Below are 22,034 nucleotides of genomic sequence, written 5' to 3'. Positions count from 1 at the left end.
ATGGCACAAATACCTCAGCTCGGAGGGGCTCGAGCTTCCCCCCGAGGTCCCGTGGGTGCAGGGGAGGAATCAGGTTGCAGAGCCCCTCGCTGGGCTGCGGGTGCTGTCCGAGGGGACCCAGCCCGTTGTTGAGTTTCACAGGTGGCAAGGGAGGTGAAGCTGCAGACTTTCAGGTAGGCCTAACACAAAGCAATATGGGGCTTAAACCATTTCCCTGTCAAATGAAGCAGCTCTCAGATCAGCCATCGCCAGTGCTTGCTTTTAATAGCAGCGGTGGTTGGTCAGCTGCCAACCCACTTGGGAAGAAAACGAACTGCCTGAGCTGCGAGGACTATTTTTGGAGGTGAAACCTGCTACCGAAATAGATAGCAGCTCCAGCGATGAAATCAAGAGATTTCTGCTGGCCTTGCTGGGTTTTGTCTGGCTGTGGTATTTGGAGATGTTACAGCAAGGAATGCCGCTCATCGATGGGTCCTGGCCAGGCTCCTGTACGAGCTGCGCGCCGACTCCCAGCCCCGCTGCTGCCTCCTCTCAGGGGACCTGCACAGCTCAGACAACTTCAGCCCGACCCAACTGCGGCATTAGAAGAGGAATTCCCAGATAGTGAAGCCTTGCAAAACAACCCCTGGCTCCTAAATCCATGGCCTGAATCTAACTGGCAACGCAACCACCCCAAGGCTGTGCTCGGTCCTCCTGGTGCACATCACCACTCAGTGATGTGCACGGCCCTCTGGCAGCACAACAAGCAGTGTCAGACTGAGAGTCTAATGTTTAGCCTGCATTTAGACCCATTTTGCTTTGAAGAATGTCCGTGTAATGACGCTTAATGTGTTTACTCCATGACGGGAGGGTTTCTTTAATAATCCTTGAAATAAAGGCTCTTTGAGGTGCGTTTGTAGTCCAGCTTCAGTCTAGTCCAGGGAGAGAAATCTGACATGATTTAACAACAGGCTTTGTGCTATTTGGCATGCTGCTTCCTGCAGAAACTAAAAACTGAAGGTGGCAGACAGCGAGCTGCAGGCATATGGTACACCGGATAAAAAAGGTTTTGAGGCTGGTGCGAAATGGTTCGGGTTGGGCGCTGTCCTGGGCTTCGAGCAGTGCCTCGCATAGGGAGTTCTGTCAGAGCTTCCCTCTTAGAGGATTGTAAAATACACGATGACACAGGAATTTGTGTGCATATTAAATGTATCTCTTATAGACGTATGTGCAAATTGCTTTTATTGAATATAAAATTACAGATTGGTAGCCTGCTTGCATGCCTTATGTAGGCCAATGGTGGGCTGCAGCCGGTGGGCTGTGCTGGTTCCCAAAAGGTATTTCCATGGAGTGAAACACTCCATTGGCTGCTTTGTTCAGTGGAAATGTTGAATTTGAAATGTTTGTCCTTGAAAACTTCACTCCTTTTTGCAATACCCAACAAATTCTATCCGCACTTGTGTTTTTTATTCATTCATAATTAAACTTGATCATAGAAAAAATCTGCATTAAAACATTGTGGAGGTTCTGTAAGGAGGACATCGTTCCCTCTTTCATTATAAATAATCTAAATGTCACTGTAGTCCGCTCGCTTTCTCTTTACTGAGTTGCTGGGATATCTTTGCTGCACGTGCTACTCGTTTGGGCATCCACGATCACTGCTTCAGTCTCTTTTCTTCCTTACTTACTAAGTAATTATTAGTTACTACTGAAATTGAGCAGTATCATTGAGTGACATTCAGATCCCATCATCTGTCTCTGAACCGAGCTGCAGTCTGTGCAGTGCCAGTTTTGCTCAAAATGCCACCTTCCCCAAGTGTTCAGCTTATCATATGCGATGGCAAATTATTGCTCTTGCACAATGGCAGGTGCCCCTAGGGAGTGACAACGATAGGATGTCCAGCTGCTCGTACAGATAATGCTGAAATTAGGAAAAGTGTTAAACGCACACGATCATCTCTCTCAAAACTCTTTGAGATAAAGCAGCCAGAATGATGATGAGGTTATTCTTTTTTTTTTTTTTCATAACTCATTTTTATTGTCAAAAAAGGAAGTGAAGAAATGAAACTTCGATTCCACTTGTATTTATTTCAAAATGTTATTGTACTCTTCTTGAATAAGCAGATACATTTTAGAACTCTTTTTCTCAGTGATCTATAGAATAACCTACCAGGATTTCTCAGCTTCATTAACTGTTTCATTTAGGATGTTATTTAGAAAAATTATTCCCTTATTTTATATTTCACTATCTTCCATGCTTCCTTTACACTTCGTATTAATGGTAACTGATATGGGCTCTTGGTAACTTGGTAACTGTAATGGGCTCTTCTTTGCCCCCCGTCCAGTACCTTCTGCTGGTCTGCTGTGTGGTGGAGGAAGATTAAGCCTCTGCTGTCTATCCTGACATTTAACCTCTGCTTATCTCATAGTAATTCCATCCGCTTTAACAAAATTACCTTTTTTCCCCCATGCTGATAGACAGTGGAGGCACTTCAAATTATTAAAAAAAAAACAAACAAAAAAACCCTACATACACAAAACCCACAAACACAAGTGCGCACACAAAACACCGATGACCTTCAATTAACTTTATTCTGCTGCATTTTACATTAAAATGATTCCTGTAAGCCACAGGATTTCACTTCCTATATATGTGGAAAGTGGCCGCAGTCAAATGTATTTCTACATCATCAAGGGAAGCAACCCGAATAGATAAAATGGAGCTGGGCTTCTGGGCGAGTCCCAAAGCTGCCATGATGTACGTCTGCCTTTTATTTCCTGCTTAATTTTCTGTAGCAGTAGGTATAGTGAGGGGTTTATTCTACAGATTATTAAGGGATGGAAATGTTGCTGTTCAACCCAGCAGAGGCATGGCAAATGAGTGACTGTTTCGTGTAAGGTCAGAGAGAGTTGGGGAGCAACGGAGAGCACAAAAGCAGAATTTTGATGCCGTTTTACCAGTGGAATCGTTTGCTTCACTGTGGTGGGGAGAGAGGACACCGGGGAATTCAGCACAGGGCTTGTCCACGGGGCTGGTGCATAGGATCTCCTGGTAATGCTGTGCGCCATTAACTTGAACAAACAACTTCTGTAAAAACAGTGCTTTTTGTAATTAAGCTGCTTGGCACCCTAGGAATGGGGAATCGTTAGCTGCTGATACTCTCCCGAGGACATAGAGCTGTTTGATCTGCGGGGATGCTGGAGATAAAGGGCTGTTTGTTTTCCTGGGTTAGATTCATCGTCTGAGTCTTTCAAGTAAAAAGATAAAAAATCATAAACAGAACGTGTCGAAGGCAAACAGCAGAGTGAAGCAGCGAGGTGTGTGCAGTGTTCTCCTCTCATAATGAGTCGGATTAAGTTTGCCCAGGCTCTTCCCTAGGCTTTCATTTTAATGATGGCCAGATGCTCCCAGCGTTGCAGGCTTTATTACGGCCGGTAATCTGAGAAGTTGCCGTATGTATTGCCGGGTGTTATGTACCTAGTTCTGATGATTGACTTTCACGCTTTTCTGTAGCTTATTTGCTTGTAGCTCAAGTCAGCTTGTTGTAGACCGTGCAGAGAAAGAACTTCAGAGAAAAACCATTACAGTTGTAAACATTTAAATGCTTAGTTTCACAGTTCACTGGTCTCAAGCAACCAGCTGCTCGTTTTCATCTGCCTTTTTCTTTTGTTCTGTGTTTGCTCAGTATTGGGAGTGACTTTTGCATCGATTGTGTCAGGTCGGGTGGATTTTTTTTCCTTTAAATTCTAACTAAAAGCTTAAGATGACTTTGCTATTTTTTATTGTGATTCCCGTCTGTAATAGGGAATTATTTACAGAACAGTTTGGCCTTGGAAATAAAATTTCCTTTGGGAGGTTCTAGTGCTTTCAGCACATTTCCGATATGCTGTTTGGTGAAGCCACAAATCCAGTGGACAAACAAAAGGTTGCTGCTCCATGGGTAGGAAACCAGAGCCTGGCAGCTTCGTCGGAGGGGCTTGTGGGGCAGGAACAGCACAGCACGCCTTGCAATTAATCTTTTCTCTGTGAGCAGGAGGCAGATGGTATCTACACGCCACCATCTCCACCGTCAATCAGAAGTTTGCAGTGTGAAGGGAACCTGGTGTGGCTTCGTGAAATTCAGTAAGCATTGAAGCAGCTGCCCTCGAACTGCTGAGCTCCACAACCGTGTCCTGGAACAACGGGTGACTTAAACTGAGCATTACCTGAGCCCGTGCCCTCAATACCTGGTGGGTGACTGGCAGCTTGTGCATCGTCTGGTGTGTACGGGGCAGCTGCACACCCGAGTGCCTCTGTGTTGGGTGTTTGTGCACCGGGGCTCTCCCTGGGTTTCTCCTTGCACAAAAACCCTCTCCGTTCTTCATGGGCAGGCTGTGTAAATCCTTGATATTTGTGAAGGTTTGTTTACGTTGCCAAACGGTGCGTGCTTTTTTTGTCAGTGCATTACTGGCACTGTGAAGGACAGGTTTGTAGATAAAAGGAAGGCAGCAGGTCCTCTCTGTTCAACTTTCAGGTTTTTGTTTTTGCTTGGTGTTACGTAAGTACACGAGGCTGTATTCTTGGTACACGTCTTTGCTTTCAGACTCCTTTGAGCTCTGCACCACTTAAATCTAACAGAGAATGGCCAACTGCACGCGGAGCGGAGATGTGGACATAGGAGCACGTGCAGGGTTTGTTGGGAGCTTGGCAGCTCTCCAGAATGAGCGTGAATGGTTTGCCCCTCTGTGCCTGCTGTTAGCTAAAAGCTCTGGGGGCAGAGCCGAGCAGCAGTGGTTGCAGCCCCCCAGCTGGGAACTGTCCCTCTGCTGACCAGGTAAATGCTCAAATACACAAAACAAGTGGAGAGAAAACAGGACAAAGACAAAAATCCAACTTCTTTGATGCCGCATCCCCGTAACAAAATCGCATTTTAAGTAGAACTTGCCACTGTTATCACTCATCTGCAGCATCCTTTCCATTATGAAAAGGAGAAATACCAACACATTCCAGGTGGAAAAAGGAGCTTGATACCGAGTACCAAGGAAATGGTCTTCCAGGAGCCTTCTTGACTGTTGTCCTATTTGTATGCCAGGGTCCCTCTGCAACCGCTGCCTTTTTGCCTCCTATTCCTGAGCTTTAAAAAAGACCCAAAGCCTCAGTGATCAGTTGAAAAGTAGCAGGAAGTTATTAGGCTGCTCCTAATTGTGTTTGCAGTAAAATAGAGAATTTGAGCGAGAATTTCGGAGACAATGTCAGCAGTGAATCCATTTGTATGTTTTACCCACCTTCTTTCAGCCAACTTTCAATTTCTCCAGGGCTTAGCATAACAAATGGCACTCGAAGACCAAAATGCTTCAGTTTCTCAGAGCAGACAGATTATTTCCAGAGCTCTCCCTCCAACATAAGCTAAGGGTAGAGAACATCTTGGATTTTGGAGCCCAGGAGGTCTAAATTTCCAACATAAACACCTCGACTTCTTCCTCCCTGTTGTTTGTATTGCTAGTATGAATGTCTGAGGATGACATGCCTTCATTTCGTAACTCTCTGTCGTGGATGTTATTTAATTCATACATTTCTTGGCTGTAGAACCCTGTGCAGAATAATAAAGCGCTAAGGATATGCAAAACAGAGGTACGAAAGCCAACAGATTTAGTAAAATGATTGCACCGTGATGCGAGGTCATGTCTCTGAGGTATAAAGTAATGTGCAAAGATCTGAAATATTAAAGAATTTGGAGGCTGAAGGAGAGAGAAAGCATCAGCCCTTGCTAATGTGCAAACATACAAAATGCTCGTGTAGCCGTGTCCTTAATGCGAGGACGAGAGGAGGGTGGGCTGCTCGCCTACCTGGGGAGGGGGGCAAAAAATGAACTGCGGATGGGACCCTGATGGGCCCCCTGGGGACAGTGAGACAGCACGCAGGTGCCTTCCACAGAAGGAAAGCAAAATGTTCCTTTTCTGTAGAAGTTGGGATTTGATTTTCCTGCTCATTTTGGATTCCAGCAGCCTCACAAAACCAGGAGTCCCAGCAGAGTTGCTGGCATCTCTCCAAAGCCCGAGTCTTACTCCGAGCCGTAGCGTTAAGTGCTTGAGATAAGGGTGACTTGACTTCTGGCAGGGATCCTGCTCAGCCTCTCTGAGTGATGGTTCGTGGGGATAGCATTACAGGTAGCTTTTAATGAATTTTGTAAAGCTGTAGGTTTAATTTATCTCACACTGGGCTTTGCTGAGCTATTATTCTTCATGCAACTTCTATAATTTACTAACGGCGTTTTCTTTAGCACAGGAATGTCAGGGAAATTATTCAAAACAATGCAATTTGGTACAGCGATCCGGGCAAAATATGTATTCTGCAGGGCTGCGAGAAATGCCATCGCTCAGCTCGGCTGGTTCAGGAGAACTGATGAGTAGTCAGAGTTTATCACGAATTTGGATGTTAAACCTGGCAGGAAGCTGACACAGAAGTGAAGCCGTACATCATCATCATCCGAATTCGGGTCTATGTATGGGGTTTCATAGAGGTGTTGCTAAAAATACGGCTAGGCTGTTTCTTCAAAACATATAAGTGAAATCTCAGGCGCCTGAGCTTTTCCACTTTATTTTCCCTTTCCCTTACTGCAGCCTGTGAAAGCTGCCGGGAGCTGCGGCTGTTTCCACAGGTTAGCAAGCACAAACCCTTTGTTTTCCTGGCACAACGGGCGAAAGCTGCAAACATTTCCCTTTTGTGGCAGCTTAATTAAAGCCTCGAGCTCCTTGCTGAGACACAAACTTGCACAGGCGCTTCGTGCTTGGGATCCTACCGGGCTGTGCCTGTGCAGATGGGGAGGGCAGGGGGTGGCCGTGCAGCCTGGCTCCCGAAATCCCCCGTCTGTGGGGGCTTCTCCCAGGGCACTGGGGTGTGATACAGAGGCCGTGTCCTGGTGGTTTTCATGTGCAGGGATCGGGGCAGTGGCTCGTTGCAGAGGGTTCAGGAGCAAACTGGTGCAAAACCCTGCAAAATCCTCAATAAATGCCTGCTGAGAGCTGCCCGGTTCGGAAGGGTTCCTTGGCTGCTGCAGAGGGGCTTCTGCTGGGGTCGGCCTCGATGATTTCTGCAGTGCTATTGCTGACTTCAAAATGTCTGGAAAACATTGAGGCCAGCATATGCTGGGATTTGCACTTTTTTCCCCTGCGTGGATTATTGCTTCACTGGCCTAAGAAAGCACTAGCTGTAAGGCCTTTGTTCCCAAAGAGCAATGCCTGTAATAACTCCCGTACAGACGGGAGCTGAAGGAGGAGGTGACACACAGAAGTCCGGATAGATTTTGCTGTTGTATTTATCCTTTTAAAAAACAATTTAACAAACCCCTGTTTTTCCAGGATTAGTCACCACTTTGTCTTCAAATGGGGCTTGAAAGAGAGAGATAATCCTGTTTAGTGCCAAAGCAGCAATGCTGCACGCCCCAAAATGCAAAATGCAGTGGGACTTCAGAAGATAGACTATCAGCGATTAGTTTGCATGAACATGGCTTGATTGCTTGGTCTGGAAAGGGATTTTCCTTGTCCGTGGAAATTTGTTTTCTTTGCAGAAGGTTTCCAGCATGCTTCTGGTGAGTGTTTATTAGAGCTGACGTTACTTCAGGCAGAAGGATCCAAGCGACTCGCCAGCACCCTGCCAGTGGTTTTGGGAACTTGGGGCCCTGAACTGGCCTTGAGAATGGAAGGCAAGGTTTTAAATTACCTAGGTGTTGAAGGATTTCTTTTAGAAGGTGTTGGCAAACAACTGTTCTGATGGTCTCCCTTGTCCCTGTGGCTTTTTATGGAGGCAAACTGTGAAATGGAAATGCTGCCTCTCCTGACTGAGGTGTGGCTGCTGCCTGCCTGCCTGTTCACAGGTGTCTGCTCCCTCCTGTCTCAACTGAGCTTGCAGGCTTTCCAATGCTTTTGGGCAGCACAGAAGGACTCGGTCAGTAAACGTGACCTGTGTGCTCTCCTCTCTTCCCCATATTTTACTAAATTGCCCAGATTATGCTCTCTGGTCTCTCTTTAAGCTGATTGAGCCCAAGTTAGTTCTTTAACCTTTTCTATTCCTTTTCTGCTTTTCTCATATATCTGTTCACTTTCTGCGCCTACTTTTTTTTCCCCGTTTCATCTTTCCTCTTTCTTTGCTGCATGTTGCTGGTGAGGAAAGAAAAATAAGCAAAGAAAACCCTCCAGGAGCTCTGTAATCATCCCAGCATCTTCTGGCGGTGAGTTTTTCAGCCTGTTCCAAAAGAAATGTGTTTGTTATTACAGGCTTCAGCCTTGAAGTTTATAGCTACGTATTTGTGAGGAGATGGGCTTCGGAAGCAGACTGTGCCGTGTAAGGCTGCTGTATTTAAAAGAAAGAGGGGGAAAAAAAAAAGTAAGGGAGATGCTACTGTGCATGCACAGATCAGTGGGAGTTTGCTAAATAGGTCTGAGGTGCCTGGGACCTATCCAGTAAAATGCTCCAGGTGGGTTTCTGGGTTGTTCTTAGTCCAGATACCATGCCCAGGGCCTGTCTGCTGGGAGATTTAACTTACGGCCCTTCTAGTTCTTGCAGCATTCTGCAAGAAATGAATTTAGTGGCTAGGGCTGCTTCTAGAGGGTCAACATAAACGTTTCGAAACGCTGCATTGCTGAGGTTAGCTGTGTCTCCTCAGATGCTTGTTTCCCCTGCTTTACCTTGCAGCCGATTGTTACGGTCCCTTCTCTTACTGTTCATGCCCTGCCGAGCCCCTCTGAGGGTGGCAGCTTTGCAGGCTGCTCCGCAGGGCGCTCCCTACAAGCAGCCCTCCTCGGACCCTGCCTCGTGGCCCAGCCCTGCTCAGCGCCCTCCAGGCTCTGCAACGTTTTGTGCAAAGTTTTGCTTCTTGGTTAGGAAACCACGTAATGCTTTTTTTTTTTCTTCCCTTCAAGCAACAAAGACTCATTAAGCGGAGAACAACCTTTAGAGGCATCAAGGGAGTATATCAGGCATCCCAAACCAGTACAATTACTCAGTTTGAGGCTAAATTTTCCAAATGATTACCGTCTGCGATAGTCACTTTTATTTCCAATTACTGCCAAAAAAAATCTATTTATAGGCTGGTTGCTCCCAATCAAGGGAAGAGATGAAACGTCAGAGAATGCAAAGAGTGCAGGAAAACAGGCAAGATGCACCGATAATTAATGCCTGAAGGGAAAGCAATTGGCTTTGTTTGGTGTCTGTTTGAGTCAACCACATTTCAACAAATGTAGCAGTGCGTGCATCAGACGCTGATTGCGAGAACAAAGCAGAAGCAGGCGTCACTTTGCCGTGACTTCTTTAAAAGTAAGATCTTACAAAGAGTGTCCCACGCAAGTTCAGGCGCTTGTCACCACCTATTCCTTGTGCAGGCACTCCTGGGGGCTGCAGGAGGCAGAGCACTGCTAGGTTCGCTGTCTTTTAATTGAAGTGAGTCAGTAATTGCAATTGCCTGCAGCCTGGAGACAGTTCCCTACAGCCCCAGGTTACTGGATGCCACCGTACCAGCCTGGGTTGTGCTGGAAATATTTTTCCTGTACCAACCCCCACTCCCGAGAATAATAAAAATGTGTTTGAGCTAAGCCAGTGTTATTTCCCGTTTAGGATAAAGTTTCATTTAGATGCTCAAAACTGATCCAGAGGAGATTGAAAATGTGTCAACTTGACTGCAGAGAGCAGCAGGCTTTTATTGTATTGTCCCAAGAGCAGCCAAGTAAAAAAGCAGCAAATTGCACCCCATTTTGCTTGCTGTTTTTCTTTCTCTGCCTTCAGAGGAAAACAAAACAGAACCCGAAACCCAGCCCCAAGCCCCCCAAACCGTGGTCGCCTGCACCTCCAGCAGCAACTGGCTTCTGCAGAGCCCCCTCCTGCGGGAGCTCCTCTCCTGGACACGAGGGAGGAATGGAGCTCCTCCGGCCGTCCTGCCGGGCCGAGAACCCGCTGGGACTGTCAGGAGCCCTGGAGAAGATGGGAGAGGTTTGTCCAGCACTTACCGCTTGCAGCAGACCTCTGACGTTTTGCACTCCTCTTCGCATTGACACAGGCAGCATCATTCCCTGCCTCCTGTTCGCTTCTGTCTGTCTGTGCTCTGCAGAGTGTTTTTGGATGCAACCCTCCTCGTCCAGCTGGGCTGGCCAGGCACCGGCCAGGGCTGCGCTTCCAGCAGGGCTTGTGCCGGGCTGCTTGTGCCTCCCTGCCTGATGGATCAGGCACCGTAACCACCCAAGTGTTGGTTGTGACTTCCAGCCTGTGTTTTTTGTTATTCCTTAAAGTGTGGAGCCTGGCTGAGCTCTGCTGCCGTTCAGGAGCTCCTTCCAGCAGCGACGTGGAGCTTACATAACAGCAGCCCGGGGTTTCTCTTACAGATGCAGCACAGCCCCTGCTGCTGCTTGCTACACAGAGTGCTCTCTGGCCTGGTTTGGTTTTGGTGTTAAGTGCCCAAAAACCATCCGTGGCTCCTGTGTGATGTGCTCTGCTGGCTGTCACTGCAGGCTCGCTCCGGAGCCGAATTTCCCAGCAAATTGGCTGTAAAGGACCTCGGGTCTGGCTGTGTGGAGCTGACAGCCTCGCAGGTAGCTCGGCCCTGGTGTGAGCAGAGCAGGAACGTCTTGCAGGCCCCGTGGGTTCCCAGCCTGGGCCGTGTCCCCGTCCCCACACGTGCCTCGCTGTGGGTTTGTCCTCGGCCACCACACGACAGGCTCTGTCTGCACGTTACTGCACTTACACCGAGGGAGACCTGGGACTGTAATGCCTGGCGTCAGCTGTTTGTGCCCTGCATTGTGCCTGCCTTCTTTATGGAAGAGCTTAAAGCTTTTATCTCAACTTCTGTGGAGCCGTAATAATAACCTGGTATGAGCCTGCCTGACCTGAATGGCACTGTTAGCTCCCAGAACGAGATAAAGGCTGTAAATCCGCCCCCCTGAGTTTTTTACAGCGAGCATCGATTTGATTTCCACTCTAGCTTCCCTCCTCCTCCGTGCTGGCACACTCCTGGCTGTGTTTTCTGCCTGAAGCCTGGGGGCAGCCCCAGGTAATGAAGCCCCTGTGTGAGAGTAGAGCATCGAGTGACCTGTTTGGGGCAGGACACCCCCAGGAACAACCCCGTCTGCAGGACTGGAAGCAGCCAGGTGTGGGAGTGCTCCCATGGGACGGTCACTGGTGTCTGGGCCCACCCAGGCGTGGCAGGCACGAGAACTTGCCCAGTAAATGCCAAACTCCAGTCCCGTGCCTGGGACATCACGGACATTGGTGGCTCCAGGCCCAGCTCTGCTTCATTGTGTCCTTGTCGCTTTTCCGATGCGTGCTTTCTATTTCTCATAAGCCAGAACCATTTTGCTTTGATCACAGGGTTGTTTTATCATGACACATTCCCCAAATTAGTGTAAGAATGAACAGGTTGGGGCTTTGGCATGTCTGACATTAGTTGTATTTTTTTTTTTTTTAATCCAATGGATACAGCTTGGATAGCTCTGGAGGCTCATGAAAAACATCCCTTGGTTCAAAAAAACTTGGTTCTGCAAGTTCACAATCACAACAGCGCTCAGGGTGTGTTTTTGGTCATGCTGCGACTGGTTTCCAAAAACAGCTCTGCAGGTTGTGTGGCGCCATGTCAGAAAAACAGCAATTCGAGTAATTTTTTTACATTATGATGCAATCACCTATACTGTAAGAGCAAAATACCAAAATAAAAATAAAAAGCACTCAGCGGTAGCTTGTAATGCATGGACTAAACCCATGATGTAGCAGGAGGATAAGATTTTATTTCATTTATGAAGCCTTTATTATCCGTTTTGGGAAGTAATTCCCATAGCGCGCACTCATAATCTGGGGGGTTTTTAGGTCACTGTGGCCTGCCCCTCGGCTGCCCCAGGATGATTAATGGGCTGAAGTACCAAGGCAGTTCTGGCAGCACTGCAGGACACAGCCACGGGCTCTGGGGGTAAATGTCCAGGGTTTGGGGCAGCCGGTCCCTGCCTGTGCTGCTGGGGGGAGCAGAACCCTATCCGGCTGTGCCAGCCAGCATCACCTTCAGAGGAGGCTCCTCCTTTCTGCTCGCAGTTAGGGAGTTAGCAGTTATTGGCCATCTGGCATCTTTTTAATTCACTTTCTCATAGCGTTCACATCTTTAGTTGCCAAAACCAGAATGGGTTTTCTTTTGTCAGTTGTACGGGCGAGGTAAGAAGCAGCCCGTGCTCCAGGCAATGGATGGGGCACTGCCCGCGTGGGACCGAGCAGCCCGGGTGTGCGATGTGCTGCGGCAGCAGGAGCTCTGGGTGGCTCTGCTCCCACACAGGTGGTGAAATTATTTCCTTTTCTTTGGAGCTCTGTGGACAAAGGCCATTGCAGACAGAGACTGGTCTGCTGGCATTAACGTAGCCTCTAGTGAGTGTTTTTTTCTGTATCTCTGAGGTGACGTTTCCTTGATTTGTCAAGATTGCGGCTGGACCAGTGGGCAGCTTTGCAGAAGGAGCTGCGGGCTCATCAGGCGTTAGGGGCCCTTGAATTGCTGCTGCAGCTGTGGGCTCGGCACCAGAGCGCTGCTGCCTGGCTGCGAGGTGAGTGAGTGATTGTCCTGACTCTTATAAAGGCAAGAAATCCACCAAATTGCAAATCTGTCTTGGAAATTTTACTTGAAGATCCATCACGGTCAAAATGCACTGGCTTCATTCCTCGCTCACTTGAAAAGTACAGTGTGTGTATTTAAAAGCCAGCTTAAACTTCGTTTCCAGAGCTGTGCAGCTCTTCTAATTCCCTCGTGTAAGCATTCCCAACACAGGCATCCAGCAGGAACTTCTGTACAGTCATTTTTTATTTATATTTACTTTTTTTTTCACTTGTACCTTTATAGGGATGAAAACGTTTCTAATTTACGGTGTAGTTAAATGTCTTGTAAGAGGTATAATGAAACTTTATAACTCCCGTCAGCTTGGGGCTTTACCAATCATTTGTCTCCAGGAGATGTTAATTGCTAATTGCTGCTGTGATTTTCAGTTAGGCAAGATCCCGTCTATTACGTGTCTCGGTTCCAGGGTAGGCTCATTTTTGTTCCCTATTTTCCTGTGTAATTATAATGGATTTTTTTCATAAAAAGTCATTTTGTACCTGGGGCACTGCGGCTTAATGATATTTATGCATTCTGGCTCTTTTTTTTTTAAATGTCAGCTCAGTATATAAAGTTTAGCTCTTTTCATGATTTTTATGTGGTACTCAGTAGAAAATACGATAAAAATATCATGCAGAGAGCTCGTATAGAAACAGCAGCATCATTTTGAGTTTTTAATGTGTGATACACAGACACGTATAGGTCTGTGGGGAGCTGTCCCTTAGGATTGTAGGGTTTTACATGTTGATCATTGCATGTGCAGAGATACCGAGAATTAGGAGGGACTTTGGACAATAAGCAGCCACCCCCCATTACCTGGGGTCTCTGTTAGCTCCTCCTCCTCCTCCTCCTCCTTCATGTCTGTATGTTTAAATGTACAGAAAGGATATTGTTAGAAATTATTCCTATTAATCTTTGTGATCGTTTTGTTACATAAATATTTTGTAAGGTACAATTCGGCTTTGCCTTGGATGCTGGTTTCTGGTTTGGCTTTGCCCTTGTTTGTTTGCGGCGTTATCTGCAGCCCTGTCTGAAGGGTGAGGGAGCTCTTTGGGGGATGCACTCCTGCCTCGCACGACAGCAGCACGCCTGTGATTTATTGCTATTTTGCATGGAGGAACACCATCTTCCAGGGCAGAATCGCAATTAAAGCAGAAGGAATCTCATCAGTCAGCCGGCCGTGTGCCCATGACATGTACAACTCGCAAGTCAAATGCTGAAATCTTTATTTGAGCAAAATTGTTCTCTGTCACAGCGCGAATGGTGTACGAGTAAGGAGCTGATTGCACTGCTGCTAATTCTGATGAGGTGCTGGATGAGGGTAGAGGCCGTCGCTGCTCGGGTGGCAGCACGATTTCACATTTTGGTGGGTGTCTAACTCGCAGCAGATGTGGTTGGCATGCTGCACGTGAAGTCTGCAGCCCGTTCACCATGAGTCTGTCACAGTGAATTTGTGTTAATAACGGGCTGAACATTGCAAAACTTAGGAAAGTTCAAATGAGATTTAGTGGCCATTAAAAAAATGCACGACTGAAGCTGCTTAGCAAAGGACGCAATTGCTGAACAAAATAATCTGAAATCCTTGCTTAGCTCCACTTATTTATACTTAATAGAGGAAACAGGAGCTGACGCTGATGCTTGCTGCTGTGCAGGCAGACAGGCAAGAATGTCCTAGCCCTCCTGGCCCTGTTTCCATCACTGGATATTAGTCTGGTCTTCAGGTTGCTGGTAATGTCCAGAACAAACGTTGCCTATTGCTCCCTTATGTTGTCACACGTAGTCCTGAGCTATGGGTAGCACAACCACCCTGGGATGTCTGCGACCTAAATACATTCCCTTTCCTTTGCCTTTCTTTCTAATCACATTCTCTGCTCCGTTGCTTGTTTTGATTTCTTTTCTTTAACAGAAAGCTGTTCAGGTTGGCTCAGGTATTTTTGCTTGGGGGATCAAAACTGCAGAGGAAATCAAGGTGCGTGTGCAGGGATAGCTGTGGGTTGCTGAAATTTAACATCCTCCTGAGAACTCATGCTGTTGGCTTTTTGTTTTGTGCTCCTGTTTGCTGTCACCTGCAGTCCTCCCTCCGTGACTGCTTTTGGCTATGAAGTTCCTTGTACCCCATGTGTAGGACTTTGCAGCAGCCTTTCCCAAATGCTCGGGTATTTCCAAGATGATGTTAGTGTTTGTCAGGTTGTGAGGTCTGAAGGTCTCTTTCCTTCCTCCCTCTGGATCGGGGAATCTTCCCATAAATACATCTCCAGCTCACAAAGTGTTCCTGGCTTTTTCCTATATTTAACCCATTTGGGAATTGTCACCCATTGCTCATAAGAAGAGGCATCCTGGCCCTGTAATAGCAACTGGACTTCTTCCTTTTCATCCACACTGAGCCTCATTTTGTTTTGTGCTTGGAAGACTCAACTGCTCCTAAATGGAAGGGTAGTCACGGGTACCAGATGCTGAGGCTCTGCACCAGGAGAATTTTGGATTGTTCCTAACAGATGCTCATGCTCCCCATCGATCAATTAGCTGCTTAAATAAAATGATAAGAAATCTTTCTGGAGCCTATGTAGCTGGACTGAATCAGTTGGAGTATGCACTTGATTGAGGAGCTGGAGGTTTTCCAGACTTTATCTTCTGGAGGAATCGTTGAGGATTTATTTGGCCTTTTTTATTTCCTGACAGCTTTTGCTTTCATTCACTGCAGAGGTTAAAACAACTGCGCAGAACTATTTGAAAAATATTAAGATAAATGATTTTATGTGTAAACAATTTTTCCCCACACAGAAGATTAAGGAATAGGAAAATGAAGAATCTCTCCTCTGAGGAAATGAGACCTTGGAGGTCTTGCCTGTCTCTTTTTGGAAGAAGAATGGAGGTGGTTCCAGGAGAACAGGGGCTGAGTCTGCTCGGGCACTGGCAGCAGTTAATGGCTGTGCTCTGGGGGATCTGCAGGGACGAGAAGCTTGCCTGCTGCCAGTGGGGTCCTGGAAAAGTGTGTTCAGCACAAGAAAGTAAAGAAACAGTTGGGCTTCAAGGTGTTGGAAAATATTAGGTCTTTTTGATGACAAGATCTGAAATATTGTTAACCCTTTAATACCATTTCTGCCACTGAATGTTGACAGTCTCTATGCAGACTTCACTATATATATTGATTAAAACAAATTGTTCCTAAATGCTAGTGTTGTTTTGCTTGTGGTTTGAATCATTGAGTAGCTTTTTGATGATTTACTGTAGGCAAAATCTTCAAAGCGTGTATTTTTTCTGCTGATCATTTGACCTACGCTATCAGGCCGCTGTTTGCCTACTGGATAAATGTGAGCGCAGCACCAGGTAGGAGCTTTGAGCAGATGCTCTGCTTTCAGTGTGTCAGAAGAGAGAAAGGTTCTTTGCCTTTATTGACACAAGGTTATGTTCTTTATGCCGGGATAACCGGTGTGTTTGTCTTGCTGGGGACTGTAATAGAGACAAGGCACCAGCCCTTTATACCGCAACAGAGCGGGGAAGGACATCGCTGTGTCTTTAGCCTGACACTTCCCAGTGCCGAGTTTACTCTGCAGGAGAATTATGTGCTGTCTGCTACGGGAATAACAGGCAGGGCTCACTCGCTGCCCAGGAGTCAGGACAGATTTTGATCAGACGTGGGAAATGGGGTAATGGGCAGCACTAGAGAACGGTACAGGAGGCTTCCTCACACAGCATTTGTCTGAGACTTCTAATTAGAGTGATTTTATGGAATTTGTTCAGTTGGAGTATGACTTTTTAGTGTAGTTGTATTAAAAGGACTGTTGGCATTGAGGAACGTGAGGATCTGAGCCCTCGTGTGGGTTGAATCCATGGGATTAGATGAAGGAGAGTGAATGGCTGGGGAATGCGTGCTATAACTGAAAGCTTCTGAGATGGGATCCCCAGGTTGTTATAAAGAAAATTAGGTGTTGAAGTCCTATAAAAATACAACTGAAGCTGGAAGATAACTTTCCAAGTCTTGTCTGAGAGACTTAGTTTAGAAAAAGTCCTTATGGTCGATGACCTTGAGCGGTCGCAGCCCCGCCAACAGCTTCAGCCCTGACGTGAAGGAGCTTGGAAGGCGCAGAAACCACTTCGTGACATTGCTCCCGTGTGATGTGTGACAGCAAAACTTGGAGCTACGGGAGGATGGGGAGCAGTACAATAACTGCTAACGACATCATTTTCCACAAACCCAATTTTAAGCTGCCATTTAGAGACTTGCAAATGGCCTTAAATAGCTCTTGCCATTGAGGATGATCATTGGAAGCGCTGTTTAGCAGTGCACTTAAACATCTGCACCTTCATTTAATTGTTTGCCGAGATACGTTCAGGTCAGCCCCGAAAAGTTGCTGCCTCTGATGTTTCTGCTCCCCCGCTCAGTGGTTGAGGGGGAAGGGAGGGAACAGAGGGAGCAGCAGCTGCGGGCACAGACACAGCGCGGTGACTGCACAGCGTGGGGCTGTGGGGTGCTCCTGCTGTGAGTTTTGCAGCTCCTAATTCTGCTGTGCTTTCACCATTTGCCTTAAGAAACCTACAGGGACTATCTGGAGTATCTTTCTAGGGACGATTCCTTCTGGAGACGTTTTCTTCCTAGGAACCAGGAAGCTCTCGTTGTTCCGCTTTTTGGAACATTTAACAGGCCACAGGTTTTGTGAGCTTTATAATCTTGGGGTTGTTAGTTTATTATTTATGATGTAGGAGCTACATCCTTCTGGCTACCTCGGCTACCAGGTGATAGCAGCATTGCTCCCACCCCACCCAAATTTCAAGCAGAAATACCCCTTTGCCACAGGTCATTGAAAAAAGAGCAAGCCCAGTGTACCAGATGGAGGACAGAGAAGGGGAGCGTGAGGGGATCTGAGAAGTTCGGGATGGAGAGGATGGGCTGGGTGAGCAGCCTGGACATGGCCTGGAGGACGTGGTGGCCTGGGACTCGCAGTGTTACAGGAGAACAGCCAGAAAGGCTCAGAAAGGACAGGAGTGAGCTTGGCCAGGCTGGATGCACCGAGCGGTGTGTGGGGCGCGTGGGACGAGGCCGGGTGGCTGCAGGCAGATCACTGCTGCTCTCAAGTCCTGGCCTCCCACGGACAAGAGCTGCTCCGGGACTTGAGGCAAGTCAGAAAAAAACAGGTCTTTATCTATGAAAATATGAATTATGTCCTCACCGGCTGCGCGTGGGAGCCAAGGGAGCTCTGTCTGAGCACAAAATACTCTGAAAACTCAAGGGCCCAGAGAAATGAAATTAGGCACCCAGATCTCTTGGCTTTAATCTACTTAAACAGTTCTCCTTTTCCTGCAGTAATGTTCTGGAGCTGAATCCAGCCAGTTTTGCAAAATGCTTTAATACCGTCCAGGGAGCTGCAAGCCCCCTGAGGAACGCTTTGCTGCAAACGAGGCGCTGGAGAGCTCGGAGGAGAGCTTGGAGCAGGGAGGAGGAAGCAAAGTGAAGGGACCTGGAGCTGCCCGGCCTGCGGGGCCAGCACTCGTCCTGTGCAAACTGCAGGGGAGGGCAGTGCCGTGTGGTGCAGCAGGTACATCGGGCACATCAGCTTTGGGGAGGGCAAGGGGGTGCCACCAAGCTGGACGTGGTGCCTCGTGGGCTGAGAGAGGCCGCGTGGCCTGCACTGAGAGCCCTGTGCCCTGCCTGCATGCATCGGTGTGCCTGTGGTCGAATTCAGAGGAAATTGGGGAATTTTACTCTTTGGATGGTAAGGCGACCAAGGCTGCCCGTATTTGCCTTGCTCTGGAAGGAGCACGGCCTCTCACCTCCTGTGAGGCACGGCGTGCCGTGACTGACCGATTTTAGCAGTTACCAGAGCATTTGGCATCTGGGCACAGCCCGGATCCCTGGCAGTCACTGCAACAAAAACTGCTGAGCCTTTTAGCAGAAATAGGTTACGTAGTGATTATTTTGTAACAAAAGGGTATCATCCATCATCTATTATTACACTATGCACTGACTTTGAGGGGTGTGTGGTGTGGCAGCCTCGATTCTGTCGCTGTGTGAGCAATGTGACTATTTAAGCCTCGAACACAGGGGCTGGAGTTGTTTTTCTCAGTCTCGGTGAGAAGGCTCACTGCGGGCTGCAGCAGCTGTCTGCACATCTTCTGTATTCCCTGGGTGTGCTCTGATTTGCAATGAAAAACAAACATGTAATTGCAAATGGGATGCGGGATTGGATTTTTTTATTATTGTAATAGAGACCTCTTCAAATGGAATTTCAAGTATAATAGGACAATTTCATACCTGAAACCAAAATAACAGATCAGTTATGAGCACTTGTTCCTGGTCTAGAGCGGTGAGTTTGTCAATGACCTGCTGTGTTAGGGTCTGTGTGGTCCTTAAATGTGCTGCAGGGTCTCGTGGTTTCTCCCATTAAACGATCCCGTTCAGAACGGGATGTAGGCGATACTCCAGGGATCGTTCTCCATCGTTCCCCACCTTGGTCTTTTCTGATGTTTTAATTCTCGCGCCCAGCTGAATAGGCTGCTGTGGGAAAGCAATTGTTAAAAAAAAAAAATAAAAATCTTGTAAGAATTTTTACTCCAGTTGTGTGGTTGTGCGTGGAAATCTGGCGCTGCAGTTTGGAAAGATGCAGATCGTATTTGGATCACTGAAAATCAGTAACTCCACTGAGGAGGATAGGATTTAAATCCAGTTCTGGGGATGGGGAGAACAGAAAAGAAAAATTATGGTTTCAAGTGATTTTCACAGAGAAAAAAAAATAATAAAAATGTCCATATTACAGAATTGCACTGAAAATGTTTCAGAGCTGTTCCGAATTTCAGGCAATGAATGCTTCCTGAAGCACTCCGTGAGGATCTGCTTCGCCTGCCCGTGCAGTAAGGCATCGCTGACGTTGAGGAGAATCAAGCTCGTAGCTCCTTTTGCTGCTTTGGAGAATTCTGCGTAATGACCCATTCCAGCTTTTCCAGTGTGTTTCTTTGTGTTTCAAAACCTACTGATCTGATTCAGCATTCCTTTGGTCTACACGACATAAATACACAATGGTGCAAATTTTATGGTAAATCTCCCCTACCTTACTAGAGAGAAAAATGAGTCTTTTGTTACCTCTATACCAGGAGAAAAAATAACAGAGGCTCCCCAGGGTGCTCACAAGGAAGGAGAAGAGCTTTGGAGCAGAGCCACGGGAAGACATTTAGCTTTTTTCATTAAGAGGAAGAGGAAGTTCTGTGTGTTAGAGTAAAGGGGAGGCAGAACGGTACCGCCGAGGTGTTGCCTTGATCTGAGGCTTGCTGACAGTCAGCAGCAGCTGTGGTCTCCAAAGGGAAACAGCTGAAAGGAAAACAGCATAAGAGGTACGTGAAGGGAGAAAGGCTGGCAGGGAAAACGGGTAGCTGCAAAGGTAAATACAAATTCCAGGTCCTTTAGTGAGCTCTCATGGGATCTGGAGATCACCAAGGCTGTGGGAGGGTTTGGGGCAGGAGGAGAGGCGGGCTGCAGAGCAGGTGGACTGGGGAGTGCGGGGCTGAAAGCTCTCCAATATTAAAAATCCCAATAGTTGGAAACTGCAGTAAAATATCAGGAGGATGGCAGTTCGGGAGAAACACAAAATGTTCACTTCTGTCTGACACCGCAGAGATCTTATCTGGAGCTTTTGGCAGCGGCGCTCTGTTTTACAGGGGCACGGTGGCAGTGTTTTACCCAGGGCTGTGTCCACCAGCGTGCCATGTCTCCAGCTCAGGCACTCGGGTTTTCCTGAAGAAAGAGGTTCGATGTCAGCACATCCAACATCCACCTTGCCCTTTGCTCTTGGGGTTTCCATGGCTGTGGGCGCTGGGGCTGCAGCCCTTGTGCTGCCGGCAGTGAGTGTGGAAGGCAAATCCCGGCTGCGGCAGAAATTTGTGTCCGTCGGAGCCCTTGGGTAGGATTCAGGTCCATGACGTTGGGTTGCAGGATGGTGAGATGATTGGGGCCATCTGCCCCCAAAATGTCCTGTTCCCTGCTGGGTGTCCCTGCAGTGGAGATGTTGCAGCAGCAGCCCCCAGCTGCTTATCGCACTCAATCTTGGGAATTTCTTTGCATGGTGGCTTGTCCTCAGTCTTGTTTTCAAGGTTGCCAGCACAAAGTGAGGGGAGTTGCCCAATTAGTTTTCCTTGGCAGAACTCAGAGGCCACTTTTATCACTTGTGTCCTGGCCTGTCATGGGGCAAGTTTATGTACTTCTCAATGCATCTCAGACATGCTGACCTTTTTGCAGTTCTGGCACGTTTTGTAGTGTTTATCAAAGAAACTGAGGATTGCAGGGTGTAGCCAGGATTATTCAGATCTACCTACGGTGAAACCAGTGGTCCAAACTGCCCGCATTTTCTCTTTGTAACCTCCTTTCAGTAGCAGTATGCATTGAGGAGGTGGGGTTGGAGGGCAGAGCACAGCTTTCCAAAAGCATCAGTGTATCTGCTCTGTAATCCATGACCATCTCCAGTAGGAGCCTGGGCCCATGGGTGAAAATATCCCCTCAGTCCAAGAGGAGGCTCAGATTTAGGTGAGGAAATGCAAAATGCATGTAGCTGGAGCACCGAGTACCACACTTGACTGAGCTACTTACTCTTCAGGGGACAGAGAGATTTCATTTGGGGGCGATCAAGTGGAAATAACGCTGCAAAAGTTTAGTTGGGTATGAAATATCTACTCTTACTCATTTCTAAACTCTTAGCCAAATCAAAGATAACAATGTTTTTTTTTTTTTTTTTTTTTTTTTTCTTTCTTTTTTTTTTTTTTTTTTCCCATGCTGTTTTTAAAGCAGCTAGGCTCAATCTCTGCTTTGGAGCAAACTGGGGGTGTTTTTGTCTGCAGCAAATGGTGGATGCAAATACATTTTGAAGGCAATTAGGCAAACAGAGTATTTTTATTTTTGCTTACAATGAACTGCAAGCACAAAATTGTTAGGACAAGGTTGAAGGTTATTTGCTAAGATTGTATGCCACATGTCATTAATCTCTTACCCGCTATTTTACTTTTTCTTTTATTAGCAGAATTTTAAGTTTCCAGGAGAACCGTACAGAGCTCCAAGGGGACAGATTACAAGGCTGAAAATACTTATCACTGGTGGCTGTATGTGCAGAAAATGCAGCATTAGCTCGGGGGTTCTGGCTGTTCAGCTGTTCTCAGGTAACCTGCATCTCTCTGCCAGAGCCCCAGCTACAGCAGCTACCCTGAAACATTACAGACCAGCACATCCAGAAGGGTATGACTGTCAGGAAGCCGTTTCCTCTTGCTGTTCTTGAACAGCATCACTCTAATGATAACAAATGACATAACTCTGCCAAATAGGTCTGCAGGGAGCAACAGGCACGTAATTCCCCCAGTGGAAGGGAACATATTAAATGCTGCTCTGCTTCCTCTACCCCCAGCTGCTGTTGGGTGGTTGCTGATCAAATTGGTGAGTTGCTCCTTCCTCCTGCTCCACGGCTCCTCCACCGGTTCGACTGGGGGCCGAGAGGT

The sequence above is a fragment of the Aythya fuligula genome, chromosome 10, assembly GCF_009819795.1.
Source record: "Aythya fuligula isolate bAytFul2 chromosome 10, bAytFul2.pri, whole genome shotgun sequence".
Taxonomy (NCBI): Eukaryota; Metazoa; Chordata; class Aves; order Anseriformes; family Anatidae; genus Aythya; species Aythya fuligula.
Note: the sequence above shows the minus strand (reverse complement) of the source record.